This window comes from Eptatretus burgeri, chromosome 1, assembly GCF_056783735.1.
Source record: "Eptatretus burgeri isolate ZD-2024b chromosome 1, Ebu_testis_v1, whole genome shotgun sequence".
Taxonomy (NCBI): Eukaryota; Metazoa; Chordata; class Myxini; order Myxiniformes; family Myxinidae; genus Eptatretus; species Eptatretus burgeri.
In genome coordinates this window covers 59,867,768-59,881,962 of record NC_140961.1, presented here as the reverse complement: position 1 = coordinate 59,881,962, position 14,195 = coordinate 59,867,768, and the positions used below count along the sequence as shown (strand labels likewise).

At 40.0% G+C, this 14,195-nt stretch overlaps 1 long non-coding RNA gene across 2 annotated transcripts in view; it reads right to left on the bottom strand.

The window, feature by feature from the left end:
• Window positions 1–9,170, bottom strand: part of LOC147034572 (uncharacterized) — a 46,551-nt gene extending 37,381 nt beyond the window's left edge. Inside the window, exons 1-3 of one of the 2 annotated variants that reach the window (XR_015059304.1) lie at window positions 9,045–9,170; window positions 8,528–8,707; window positions 6,675–8,201 (exon numbers count right to left, since the gene is read on the bottom strand). This is a non-coding gene — a long non-coding RNA (uncharacterized LOC147034572). Of the gene's footprint in view, window positions 1–6,674; window positions 8,202–8,527; window positions 8,708–9,044 lie in introns of those variants that run through there. The other variant, XR_015059308.1, reaches the window with a different exon arrangement.
• Between the last annotated feature and the right edge of the window lie 5,025 nt (window positions 9,171–14,195).

The following is a 14,195-nucleotide window of genomic DNA, read 5'->3' as shown; positions in this document are numbered from 1 at the left end:
ATTTGAGTTTTTGTCCTCAAATTTTCAACAAACCTTTATTTTGATTATATGAAGAGGAATCATTAATAATTGGATCAAAAGGTGAAAGGGTCAAGTTCAAGGTCACATAAAACCATCAATTTTCATCTGATAGATTTGAAATTTGAACAGGGTTTGCAGATTGTGTCACTGAAAGTTATTCTTTTTGAAGTCATATTGTCAAAGTTCAAAGTCACATAAAGTCGTCAATTTTCATCCAATTGATTTGAAAATTGCTGGGACTGCAAGCAGCCATCTCTCGTCAGGGTTGGTCTCCCATATCTACTGCCCCTGATGTTAACTTATCCTGAGAATTCTTCCACAGAATCTTGTTCGCTCTCGTGCACAGATTCATCTCATCTCATCATCAGTTATCCTACCCTCTTCCCACCCATGGTACACTGAATCCTGTGGTGAGACAGTTTCCCTAAAAATAACTTGCCTTCTCTTCCTGGAAGGCTAATCTGACCGAAGGCAATCTCAGTGCATTTCAAAAAGTCCACAACAAGTGTGTGTACACTCTCAGGAAAGCCAGAAACCAACATCTGTCAAATCTCAAAAATGAACTTTCAAACTTGTTACCCTCCAGTTAGACCGAGTGGTGCCTTGTGATGTCTGTCTCTTGAGTATGCTCCCCTTCCATCTCTTCAAATGGCAACACAGCTGACTTTGTTTGTGAGAAAGCTGAATGCCTCAATTCTTTGTTTTTCTTCCAAATATTGTGTCCCAACAACTCCGTTTTCATACCCGTCCTTCCCTGTCATACCCAATTGCTCCTGGACTCTGTATCTTTTGCACCTGAGAAGGTGGAGAAAGTTCTTTAACCTCTCAATTCTGACTCTACAACTCGACAAGATGTCATGGGCTCATGTGTCCTCAAATCATTCTCTGCTGTTCTTTGCACATCATCTCTCTGCCATTTTCACCTCCATCTGCTTGGAAATCTGCCAACATCACTATGTTATATAAAAAGGTGCAAAAACTTATCCCTGAACTACAAACATATCAACTTACTTCCAATCATCAGCTATGTCATGAAATCCATCAATGCAGTTGATATTGTCATGGGTCTGATGGTTAAGGTTAATCCCCCCAGACCCAATTGTGGTGGACGGGTGGTTAACACCGACCAGCCTGGATTGCCGAGCGGTTTTCCTTAGGAGGCGGACATGCGATCTTCAGAAATTGTCCTGTGAGGGAGGGGCAGGGAGGCACTGGTGGAGCGATGTAAGCACAGCACAAGGGGTTTATATTCGAACCCCACAACAAATACACAGACACAAAAAACTTAAAATAAACGATGATTAATTGAAAATAAACAAATATTTACAAGGGTATAATTCGAAATGCAGTAGTCATATGTGAAATAAACTAAAGCCTTAAGTCGAGGCACCTCTACACATGGACTTTGATACAGACAAGGGGAAAACAAAAGAAAAGCAAATCCTACCTTTATTCTGGCACGTAAGCTTTGTCCAGTGGTGTTCTTTATTGATTTTTGGTATCGAGACACTTCATCCTACATGGGAAGACATGCTCTAAAATGGCGCCGAGCCACTCTCTGGGCAGGAAAATGTATGTGAGGTAATTCGTGAGGTATTATTGAACACCAGGGCTCTCCAACTGTCATGCGGCTTCTTCATCGATCATGCTTGCTAATGCCGCAGCACTCTGCAGAATGGCACCACTCCCTTTGGTGATATAAACAAAGCTTTGAGGTTCGTCTCTCATGGTCAGCCAAGAGTCAATGCCAAGCATCTTGCTCCACAATGTGAACCAATTTGCCTCAGCACAAATACGAAAATCGTGCCGTCTTCTTCATGTGTCAAAGGAAAGCTGGCCATAATGCCCTGTTCTTACATGCCATCCCCTAGCTCCATTCTCTCTGATCGTGTTACTCACACACCAAACTAAACCAACAAAACCTATTCCTTCTGAAGTCACGCCCCTCATGCATTAGCTTCGGATCTCCCGGAGATGTCACACCGATCAATCATCCACCTCCGAGTGTGGCTTGCTGGCACGAATACTGGGAAGGCAGGGCTTCTGCCTGCTTGGCACGTTTTGCTTCCTAGTTGTTATGGTTGTGGTTGTGATAAAAACACAACTCCTTCATGGCTGGCTTGTAAATACAACTAGCATCTGTTGAAGACAAAGTCCTCGATATCCCCCACCATAGTAAATGAGGATTAACAAACTTATATTCCCTAAGCGTGTGCAATATGTATGTGAAGTTTCCACATGATCTGACCAGCCGTTCTGGAGAAGATGTTTGAAGGTTTTAGGGTAAATTTAATATGGCCTCCAAACTATGTGACTTATCAATTAGAAGTTACCAAACTACTGAAAGGATGTCTTGGGGAAAGTGTATGTGAAATTTTGCCTCAATCTGTCCAGCCGTTCTGGAGCAGAAGATTTTTAAAATTTATTAATTTTCAATCCAAGATGGCTGATGAACCATGTGACCTATGACATCATAAATTTAGATTCTGATTCCAATCCTCCAGTGAAATACGTGTGTGAAGTTTCGTGTTAATCGGATGAGGTCTGTTTTCTATCCAAGATGGCTGCCAAACCATGTTACTTGTGACGTCATAATTTTTACTATTTATGCAGACATGATGGAAGATGATCGTTGCAAATTTTCGCTTCATTAGGTTATGTGATTCCAGAGAAAACATTATTTAATGTTTTTCTTGAATCCAACATGGCTGCCAAACCATGTGACCTGTCAATTAGAAAATATCAAAAGGCACCATTTCGCCACTTGCTTGATATGTGTACCAAATTTCGTAAATATATGTTGAGGGATTTGTAGTTAAGCTCCGGAAACGAAATGTTATGGACGGACGGAACCCATTTCTATATCCCCCGCCAACTTTGTTGGTTGGTGGGGGATAATAAAGAATTTGATGAAATATTTAAAGAAAAGGATTTATTTGAACACATCTACTTTAATGATGAAGAAAAGGAACATTTCCCTGTTGATATTTACAATTCATTAAATGATATTTTCCAATAAATAAATGGATGCGAAAGAAAGAGCAAGAAGATTTAAGGAACATCAATAGTTGGTTTCAAAAGTTGTAAAACAACAGGAAGACGTAAAGAAGAAACGCAGACAGAAACTAACGGGTGAAGAAACATTTGAAAGAAAACAAGAGAAATTTTGTAAACTACTTTTAAAACTTCCCAAGAAAGAATTATAGATGTTTCCACAGTTCCCACATTAGAATATACTCTGAAAAAACTTCAAATGTTAAAAGATTTCAGTCAAATGATGGAGGAAGAATTAGGGCAGATCGGAGCTTTTGATGATGAAGTATTATTTCAACAATTGGAAGAGATTAATCAATCCCCTGATTATATTGTGAATGCTCTTCAAAACAATGAATATTCAGTGGATTCAAAAACCAAAGCAGGACTCACTCCAACAAAACAACCACCAATATTTTATCTTGTTCAAGAAAAGGTATTGATATTTAATGATGAATTAAGGTTCTTGAGTTCTTCTCAACCACCTGTTGAACTAACTCCGAGATTAATGTTTCTTCTCACAAAAGATGGAAGACAAGGTTCAACTGTGAGGGATGAATCAAAGTATTTTGATCAACCATTGGACATGGAAAATAATGATGATGGAGTATATATTGATCTGCTGGACTCTCTTAATTATATGGTTAGTCTTTCTGGTAAAAGTAGGAAGAATGAGAGGGAGAAACACATTATTCAGGCTTTAAGTATCCTTGGTTCAAGTGTTAGTTTTCATCCAAATGACCCATAACAATTAGTTAATAGACTGTTATTGTTGTTAGGTAGTAATAAGGCTGGAAATAATTGTTTTAATGAAGCATCAGCCATTTTGGACAATTTGATGAACATGAAGATAATTAATAAATGTCAATACAAAGACATTTTATCTCATATTAAATAAGAAGAGAAGCACAATCCTTAGTTTCAATTTCACAACAAGCGACCACACATCTTTGTTCCCATACCCACTACAACTTGACACAACAAAAGAATATGAGGCGTCTTTATTGTCCATGGAAACTTATAATAACTTATTTAATATAACCGAGAAAAATGACAAGTTTAGTTATAATCCGGGAAGTGGATACAAAATGATAACAGTTTCACCCGGATAATATGAGATTTCTCAAATATCTTCCGAAATTGTTCGTCTTATGAAAAAACAGGGTGATGAACCAAAAAATATTGTTATAGATATTCAAAAACAAACTCCAAAATCAACGATTAAACTTTAAAATAATGGCAAGGTTGATTTCACAATTGATAATTCATTTAGAGAGTTATTGGGTTTCTCCTCAAAAAAGACTAAAACTAATGGGACGTTTTACAGTGATAATGTCATTCAAATCTCCTCAGGAATAAATTCGGTATTAATTCACTGTGATTTGATTGATGGTGCTTATAATGACGGAATAAGAACAAATACAATATTTTCATTCAGCGCATACTCAACCCCAATTGGTTATAAATTCAATATGGAACCGAAAAATCTGGTTTATTTCCCTGTGTCAGGAAAAACCATACACAGAGTAAATTTTAGGATAACCGACCAAGATAATCACATGATTTATTTTAATGGAGAAATTATATCCATCAGAATTCACCGACGTGAAGTTTTCCAAAAAATAAATATGATGGTCATTGTGAGGAAACACGAGTTGGGAAATATGAAATAATTACAGGGGATGGGATGTTCCTTTCCCCCAGACTACAATGGTGAAGGTATGTATCTTGGTAGAGGATACTATAAACCTCAGAGACAAAGGGGTGTCAGACATCAATACAGAGGAGATGGGATAATTGATACTCTAATGGGTATCGGTTCAACTGTTCTTAAACATAAAGACCTAATTGGTTCAACTGCTTTTGCTGTGGGAAATGTATTGGGTGCTATAAAGAGTATACAATATGCCCAAAAGGAATCTCATAAATTACAAGCAATAAGAGAAATTAAGAAAGGCAAAACTCAGTTGTCTCCCCAAGAACGACAGAAAATAATTCAAATACTTGGGTCAGGGTTCCAAAAGTTTTAACATCTTTTTTCCTAAATAAATAAAAGTATGGAAGCAATTGATAGTATCTATGATTTGGATGATACCATTGTCATCTCAAACTTCACTAAAAAAGAAGATTACTTCAAGGTAAATGCAATAACTGGAACAGACTGGAATGCAAATGGTACAAAAAGTTTTGAAATAAATAATCAACAAACTTATTTGAAGCTATCCGAAAGTTTCTTGTTGTGAAATTTACATTCACTAAGGCTGGGAATAACACAAACGCTACACTCCTAAATGATTTCTTCTGGAAAATGTTTGATAGTGTTCGTTTGTACATTGGAACACAAGAAGTTGAAGTGGTTGATTATGTCTCTGCTGTATCTGAAATGATGAAATTTACACCATATTCATTCGGTGATAGATTGGGAAAGGGGGCTGTCGAAGGTTTTATTCCTGATATGTCAACGGGAACAAACACAGACCCAAGATATACTCAAAGGAAAGGAATGTATAATGATGATACAAAAGTAGGTAATAGTTTTACTGTGGCAGTTGCTCTTTAAAGTATATTTGGATTTGTTGATCATGATAAAGTTCTGTATGGTCTTAAAATTAGATTTCAACTACAAAGGGATGATAATGAAAATAGATGACTTTTTTGGTGTTGGTAATGCTTTTGGTGATCAGAATAAATTTGCAATTGATGAAATGAGTTGGTATATTAGTGAATATACTCCTAATCTTAAAATGGAGGAGATGTTGAATAGAAGACTTAACTCAAAGAAACCACTCCATGTATCGTACTTTAAAAGAAGATGTCAACACGTTAAACTGAACCAAACCACTTACACGTGGAATTTAGGTGTTCTGGAAGGAAAGCCACGATATCTGTGGATCATTTTTTAAAAAACAGATGGTGATACTGCGACTGATAAAAATAATGCATTGAGTGATAATGCTGAGGTGAAACAACTTCATGTTTCTCGAGATGGAACATTTTATCCACGAGATAGATTGGAAATTAATTGGGAAAAAAATGATTATGCTGAAGCATACAAGTCTTACCAAAAGGTGTGTGAAAGTAATGGAAACAAGAAGCGAATACTTCGATATCACATGGCTGGGGGCAGTAAATTCTAGGTTAAGAATGATGAAACAATTTTGCAGTTATAAAATTTAAATGTAGAGATGGTGAATTAGCATGTATGATGGGAAGAGTTTTGATGTTGGACAAATTTCTATTTATAGCCCTCACATCAAAGGGGCGTACGTGGCCATAAGTGTGACAGAAGACATGACAGAAGACCCAAGACAGAATAGCCAATTATATAACAGCGCGATGTCGCCGTGCTGTCATAAATAACCTACTTTGGATATGACAGCATTTAAAAGTTTGTATACAATCTATGCGTTTGACCTGAGTGCTCAAAAGGAAACTATAAAGTCCAATGAAGTGGATACTTCCCTGTACATTGAAAGAGGAGAGAGAGTGAAGAAGTTGATCCATATTGTTTGCTTTTGGAAGAAACAGTATTACAGATTAATACAGATAATGGTGTTATGATTCGTCTCACACAATTTTTTTGTCAAATAAATGAGTGATAAAGTACCAACTGGGGCATATGTTAATCAAATCAATCTTCATAAACTATCATCTTGTATTCAAAATCAAAAGCCTTGTACGATTAACGTTAATACAATTCAGAGAAAAGGAGCAGTAAGAATTTATGTTTTGCTCACAAGAGAACAGGTGAAAATCTTGAACGATACTGGCTCACTTAAAATTAAAATGTCAAAACCAATGTTGAAGAAATATTCAATAAGAGAGACGAGTGGAGGAATTCTCCCATTTCTAATTCCTTTATTTGCTGGTTTAATTGCGGCTGGAGCATTGACGGGTGGTATTTCAACAGCGGTGAAAACTGCTAATGAAAGGAAGGCTCAACTCTGGGCTCAAAAAGAATTGGAAAGACATAACAAAGTGTTGGAGAAAAAAATTAGTGGAAGTGGTGTAATTGTGGATTTTGCTGAAAAACTTAAAGTCTGCCTGTAAAAGTGAGATTGTAAGTTGGGGATATGCTTTCTTCTATCACACAAGCAGGTGTAAAATTAACGAAAATGGGTAATGGTTTATATCTTTCTAATAAACAAATAGGCATTGATGAGTGGTTTAAAGAATTTGGAAAGAATACAACATCAAATTTAGAACTTGTCAAATATTGTAAGAAATTAAACATTCATAATGTGGTTATTTGTATGAGAGATGAATTAACAAACGTGTCTAAACATACAAAGAATATTATTATGAACTGAGAAGATAACAATGGGAAAGGTTCTCATTGGGTTTGTATTTTTAATAGTCAAGACAAATATTATTTTGATAGTTTTGGTCTTCCACCACCTGTTGAAGTCATACAATTCTTACAGAATGGTGTTTATCAAACATTTCAAGTCCAATAATTAAATTCCAAGTGTTGTGGTCAATTATGTCTATATGTGTAATTTCAACTCAACAAAAATAAAATTTTTAATGACAATATTTTTAATCTAGTATAAATGACATGTTGGTAAATATGGTTCTATCATTGGTGTATCCCAAGAACTGGATATTGATTTATCAAATTATTACACAAAGGCACAGGCTGAACGACAGAAATATAGTATAACAAAAAATATTAATATGAAAGCTGCTTATAAATTAAAAAAAATTATCCAAGCCCGACTGACGCGAATGACTTGGTGAGATTAAGTGATTTATCACAATATATATTGTTAAATAAAACGGCCGTGTATTCCAAAGATATAGAAGTGTTGATTTTATCTCCAGGTCATACAGAATTCACAGTTCCATTTCATATAAATTTTCATAAAGAAGGGCATGTCGTTTGTATGAGAATAGAACAATGGGGGTATGATATTGCTGTGGTTGTGGAAATTCACAAAACATCACACAGGTTCTCCGGAGATCAGTTATTTCGATAAGTATGTGTTTCAGGTTAGAACCCCCACCGATGTGTAAAGGGATTGTTCGTGTGCCGGGCTGTGAATCATTGAGGTCGTCATTATTCTTTTTCTATCTTTTATTTTAAAACATCGCAACACCGCCATCTCCTCGAGGAACAACGCCATCACTGCGCCAACCATCATCACCTACAACGCGAACAAACAGCGCAACCATCATCTCCAACAAACGCGAACAAACAACACCAACCGCCATCAAGACAAACAGATAGAGAGGGACAAACAGATACATATATATATATATATATATATATATATATATATATATATATATATATATATATATATAGAGAGAGAGAGAGAGAGAGAGAGAGAGCGAGAGAGAGAGAGAGAGAGAGGAAAGAGAAGAGAGAGAGAGAGAGAGAGAGAGAGAGAGAGAGAGAGAGAGAGAGAGAGAGAGAGAGAGAGAGACACACACACACACAAAGACACACATATATGTAGGTGTTCCTCACCTTGAAGTCGGGTCTTTCAAGATTAGAGGACATGACAGTGATGCTTCCCAGTCGGTAATCGTATCTCTCATTTCTCCTCTGAAAATTCGAATCTCTTCAAGAAAGTCGTTTATTTTTTCCCATTCGTGATGTAATTCATATAATTCGTTCTCCACATCGGTGATCAACAATGGGGATAAGCTGTTAGGAAAAGAAAAATAATAACTAGCGATACCCGTGCACATGCACGGGATAGCAGTACAACATAGCTGGTAGCAGATGACAGACCGTACACGAGGAATGACAAAAATACGCATTGTGCAAAATGCAAGTGGTACTATGGAATGCCAAGACTTCCCAAACATTGTCGGCATGTCCGCTAAGTGCCACAGCAATTTCATAGGGATCGTGTGACGGCGAGCCGAGTTTTTAGTGTGCAAGCTTGGTATTATAATAGAAATTATTGGTCGTACAGTTATATAATTAATAATCAGTTGCTTCACTGTCATTCGCAGAGGAAGCACTCACACAAACTTACCAATATTGTGATGGGTTCTCTACTTCATCAGATGAAAAATAGTTCATGTTTCAGTCGTTTTTCAATAGGACAAGATGAGAAAAATTAAAAAGCCTTCAGACAAGATTTTCAAACGAGAGCTGCCTTATAAAGCATCTTCGAGGAAGTGGGATTACGTAATTTTGGAAAATAACCCGGGCTCCAACACAATGGAGCAGTTTCCTGTTTTGAAACAACTTGGTAATTCTAGAAAATGTGTCAGGGCTTGGGAAATTTTCACAGCACGAGTGTTTCAAAAACACTTCATCATTTTATGAAACCAAATGTTTCGTGCTTAAAGAGATAAAGTGAAAAACACAAACAATATAAAAGGAAATCATTAAGTCTCAGTTTAACATGTACATACTCAATGGGGTAGAAATCGGTCTCCTCTTTTGACCTGATGACTCAAGAGTCAGAGGGGGCGGGGGTGGGGGGAAGGGAATGGAAAAAAGTGTGTAACAGAGATATGAGGAGATCTGTAGAAGGGAAAGGGATGGAGTGGGGAACAGGGAAAACACGATGTATTCGACAGGGACTTTGAGGAAGGGGGGGGGGAGAAAATCATTCTCCTATTTAACATTAGTTTAATGGGAGGGGGTGAAAATCATTCTCCTGTTTAAGATATTTTTAGGGGTTGTCAGAAAGGTTAGCCTATACATTTGTATGGGGGGGGGGATGAGTCTCCTATTTAGGGGTTTTCCGGGGTTTATTCAAAGAGTTTTCCCCTTTTCCCCATTCATATGCATGGATGCCTTAGAAGCCCCATTTATCCTCTACTCACGGAACCAACCATCAACCTTGCGATCATTCCTTCCTTACCAGAGCAAGATGCAACCGCAAATCAACAGAGGCCAGGTTTACGATGCCATATTTGCGGTGCTGGATGAACGGCAGAAAGCAGCCATTTGCCAGAATTACCGAGCGAAACCGTGAAGTGCTCACAAAACGTCAACAACAACCATCACCTGTCCATTCAGCCTGACAAGAACAAGAACCAGCCAGCATCCATAGAGCTGCGGAATGGGATATTAAACATCGATGGAAAAAGGTGGATGTCAATCGTCAATGAAAGAGAGGTGGGTGAAGTAAATGATCCACAGCCGTATTTGACCGTCAGAATAACTGCTCAGGAAAAGCCCGAGGTGTGCTTGATCAAATGTCCTGTAAGTCCAAAGTGTAAATAAATGGTCCACCTCCAAGCCAATGTGTCCCGATGGAAAGGGAGTAGAACGAGCCTCCATTGGGCTAACGGCTATTGGGTTGGGCAGAAGGTGTGAGAGAGGAGATAGTGGGTGTGAGGAACACGGTTGAGACAGAGGATCTTGTTTTTGCTATCGTCTCCGCACTACGAAACAGCAGCGGAATGTTCGTGTTCATGTTGTGTGAATTTGCCCAAGTGCTGGAGAAAGATGCTAGCCATTACTGTTAGGTCGAGTTGCAAAGTTGTACGTTTCTGAGGAGAGGAGAAGAGAAGAAGAGCATGCCTCGTGACCTTATGTCGCGGCCTCAGAGATGGTCCCGTCGTGTGGTCAAGGAGAAAGGCGGCGGCCATATGCGGCGAGCTGACCTAATGAAAGAGGAGTGGGGTCAGCATACTCGTTCGTGAGAAGAAGCTGTGTGGCGGTTGGTAAACCCTGGTGTTGAATACCGCCACACAAATAACCTCGTATACGCTTCCTGCCCAGAGAGCGGCTTGGAACCATTTTCGGGTACGCTTTCCCATGCAGGAGGACATGGTTCAATCGCCAAGCTCAGAAAAGATCATCTCTGGACACCAGATACCTGCCAGAATACAGGAAGGTATATATATATATATATATATATATATATATATATATATATATATATATATATATATATATATATATATATATATATATATATATTCCCTTGTCTGCTTTTGTAACTGTGTATGGAGAAGTCTCAACTTTAGGCTTTAATTTACGTCACGTTTCATCATGTCATGCTTTGATCTGTTTTGATTACATCACACTTTGACTTATTTCCAACATAAATATTTGATTTATGTTCATTAAACTCTTATTTATTCAAGGTGCTTGTGTCTGTCTATTCATTGTGGGTTCTCGTATTAACCCTTATATTGTACCTGCGTCTGCGACACATCCTTGCCGCCCTCCTTCCTACGCATGCGATAATCTCTTAGGATCATGTGTTTGCTTCCGAGGTAGAACCGTTAAGCTATCCTTCCAGGTCGGTGTTGGCTGCCTATCCATGACAATTTGGTTGGGGTAATTAACTTCACAGACATGGACATGACAATAATGTGTACACACACACACACACACACACACACACACACACACACACACACACGATAGTGTTACGGATTTCAGAATCTGGTGTGATGAATGCATCCACACATCCAGGTCCTCAGACAGTTATTTCCTGAAATGCATGTTCAGATTAGCCCCATCCCCATGTCTGATGGGATCTTAAATGTGATGTGTTGAGAAGGGTAAAGGATAGATCCCCTCTCTTATGGGAAGCTTTTTTCTTTACGACAGACACGTTCACACACATTTCTTTCACGAGCTCTGAAGCCCGCCCCCCAATTCTTCCGAAGCAACAATCTTTCGTGAGCTCCGATACCCACCTTTTTTGAGAGCACACGGGTCATCACGGGTTGAAGCAACATGAGAGCACACGGGACTGACCCGCGGAGACAGCCCAGAGATATAAAACGAGCGAGAGGTACATTCTGAAGAGAAAAGTGGAAAAAAGAAAAAGCAAAAGGGGAGAAAAGCAGGAGAGAGGAAAGCAAAGGCGAGAGAAAAGCAGAGAGGAAAGAAAGTGAGGCAAAAGAAAGCCAGGGAGGGAGAAGAGAATGAGAAGTGCTTGGGCGAGCAAGCGTTTGGTGTATGTGTGGGTGTCTGACCAGTGCCAAAAACGAGACAATTCGTCCTTCCCAGTGCTTGGTCAGGCGAGCATGTGGTGCACGTGTGGGTGTCTGACCAGCGCCAACAATGAGACAATTCGTCCTTCCCAGTTCTTGGTCAGGCGAGCATGTGGTGCGCGTGTGGGTGTCTGACCAGCACCAACAAGGAGACAATTCGTCCTTCCCAGTGCTTCGGCAAGCAAGCATGTGGTGTGTGTGTGGGTATGAGCATTGCAGCTAACAAGCGAGGCATGGGTCGGTCACCAACAACACCCGGGTCTAAACCCACAACGGACAATCCTGGTGCCCTCCAGATGTCGATTGGCGTTCAAGGCTGTTCGAAAGAGGGTGCATGGCGGGCTTGGGTGCTGGCGACGGATGTAACACGCACGCACACATTTCAGGACTTTTTCGCATCACGGACGACTTTCTGGTGAGCGAGACTATTCTTCCCACCCCCCCCCTCTCAATGATCTGTTGGGGACCCATGTCTGTGTTTAGTTGTAAATAAGTCAACCACCGAAAAGAATCTGCTCTTTGTCTCTTTCTTGACATTTTGATTGATTTTGCTTTGAAATTCATTCTTTATTTACCTCAGCAAATAAAAAGTTATTTCCATTTATTTATTTTATTATTAATAAATCATTTGTCAATTTCCAACCTGTCCATGTTTGGCCTTTCCTCCCATTGGTCTGGCATTGTTTGAACCGAGATGGACTGGGAGGTAATTACCACAGATTTGACCAAAAAATCGTCGGCACGCATCAGCGGTTAAAACGCTCGGCCACCCTAATTAAAATCTGATCGAGATAACATTGGTGCTTTGCCGAGGGCGTGCTCCTCGCTCAGGTAAACCACGTGACCTCTAGTTAAACAGAATAATTACATGGCGGACACTGGAACTCGTGGTTGACTGGGTGGCGTTCATGGTTTAAAACAACCCACCGTACCATAATGTTAATTGTGAGCGGTGACCCCAGGTCCGGCTCTACCGAGGACAACCGGGGATTAATCCACCTGAGTGACAAGCTGGTGTCTCGGTACCCCTAGCCACAACAATATATATATATATATAATTTTCAAGTTTTTGTTTGTTTATTTGTCTGCACTAATCTCCTGAACGGTGAAAGATAGGAGGAAACCTCTGAAACAAAAAATGTTGGCACGGATCTCGGAAAGGTTATCGGCTCGGTGGCGATGCCTCTCAGCTGGAGGGGTGGGGTGTTTCCCTCTCACCAACCCCCTTCGGCACTACACGTGCTAATCTCCTGAACGGTGAAAGATAGATGGAAACCTCTGAAACAAAAAATGGTGGGACTGGCCCCGGGAAGGTTATAGGCGAGGTGGCGAGGCCACTTGGCCGGGGGGGGGGGTTCCCCCTCACCAATCCCCTTAGGCTATGTCTGCCATGGCCCAATAGGGAACTGATACTGGGCTCAGGTCAGACCTGTGTACAAAAGAATAAATCCATTCAAAAAGAACCCGGGCAATGCCGGGTGTATTCACCTCGTATATGAATATATTGTTGTAGAATTCCTGCCCGTCTGCGTGTGAATGACCGCGTTTAGCCAATAGCGGTCGCTTCGCCCACCGAACGGACAATCCAGTCGTGACTTTCTGGAACAACACCAGAAACCAGTCACAGGTGGGTTTTGAATCCCACCACGGCCCAGTCCGTATTTTACCCACGCGAAATAGGGTCAATCGCCAAAAAACTATATACCTAAGTACCCACGCGGGTTACCTACTGAGGGACCGTACCTCGGCGAAGGCCTGCTTGGACACGAACCACTTAAGCGGTCCGTTCCGTTCTGGGATAACCAAGCGGGTATTATCGCCAGACCTCGCCAGACCCGATTATATTTATCGGCTATTTTAAAACCAACGATATTCCGAGTGCAAGATGGGGCAGTTCAATGAGGGAATGGACGCAACAAACAGGTGTACATTCACACAAGGACATTTATTATAATAAAGCACATGTGCAATTAAACAAGGCAAAACACAGATGCAATTATACAAGCAACAAAAGCACGACAAAAGAACTACAACCATCGACTTATTATGTACAGTCACTTGCACTTAACAGCAGTTCCTACTTATTAGACGGGCCCACGGACACACGGACGCACACACATACACATCCAAGAAATGGTGGCAGAGGCCTTTAATAACGAGCTCCAGCTCGGAGGACAGGTGAGCTGAAACCCAGAACCTATTTCGAACCTCTCCAC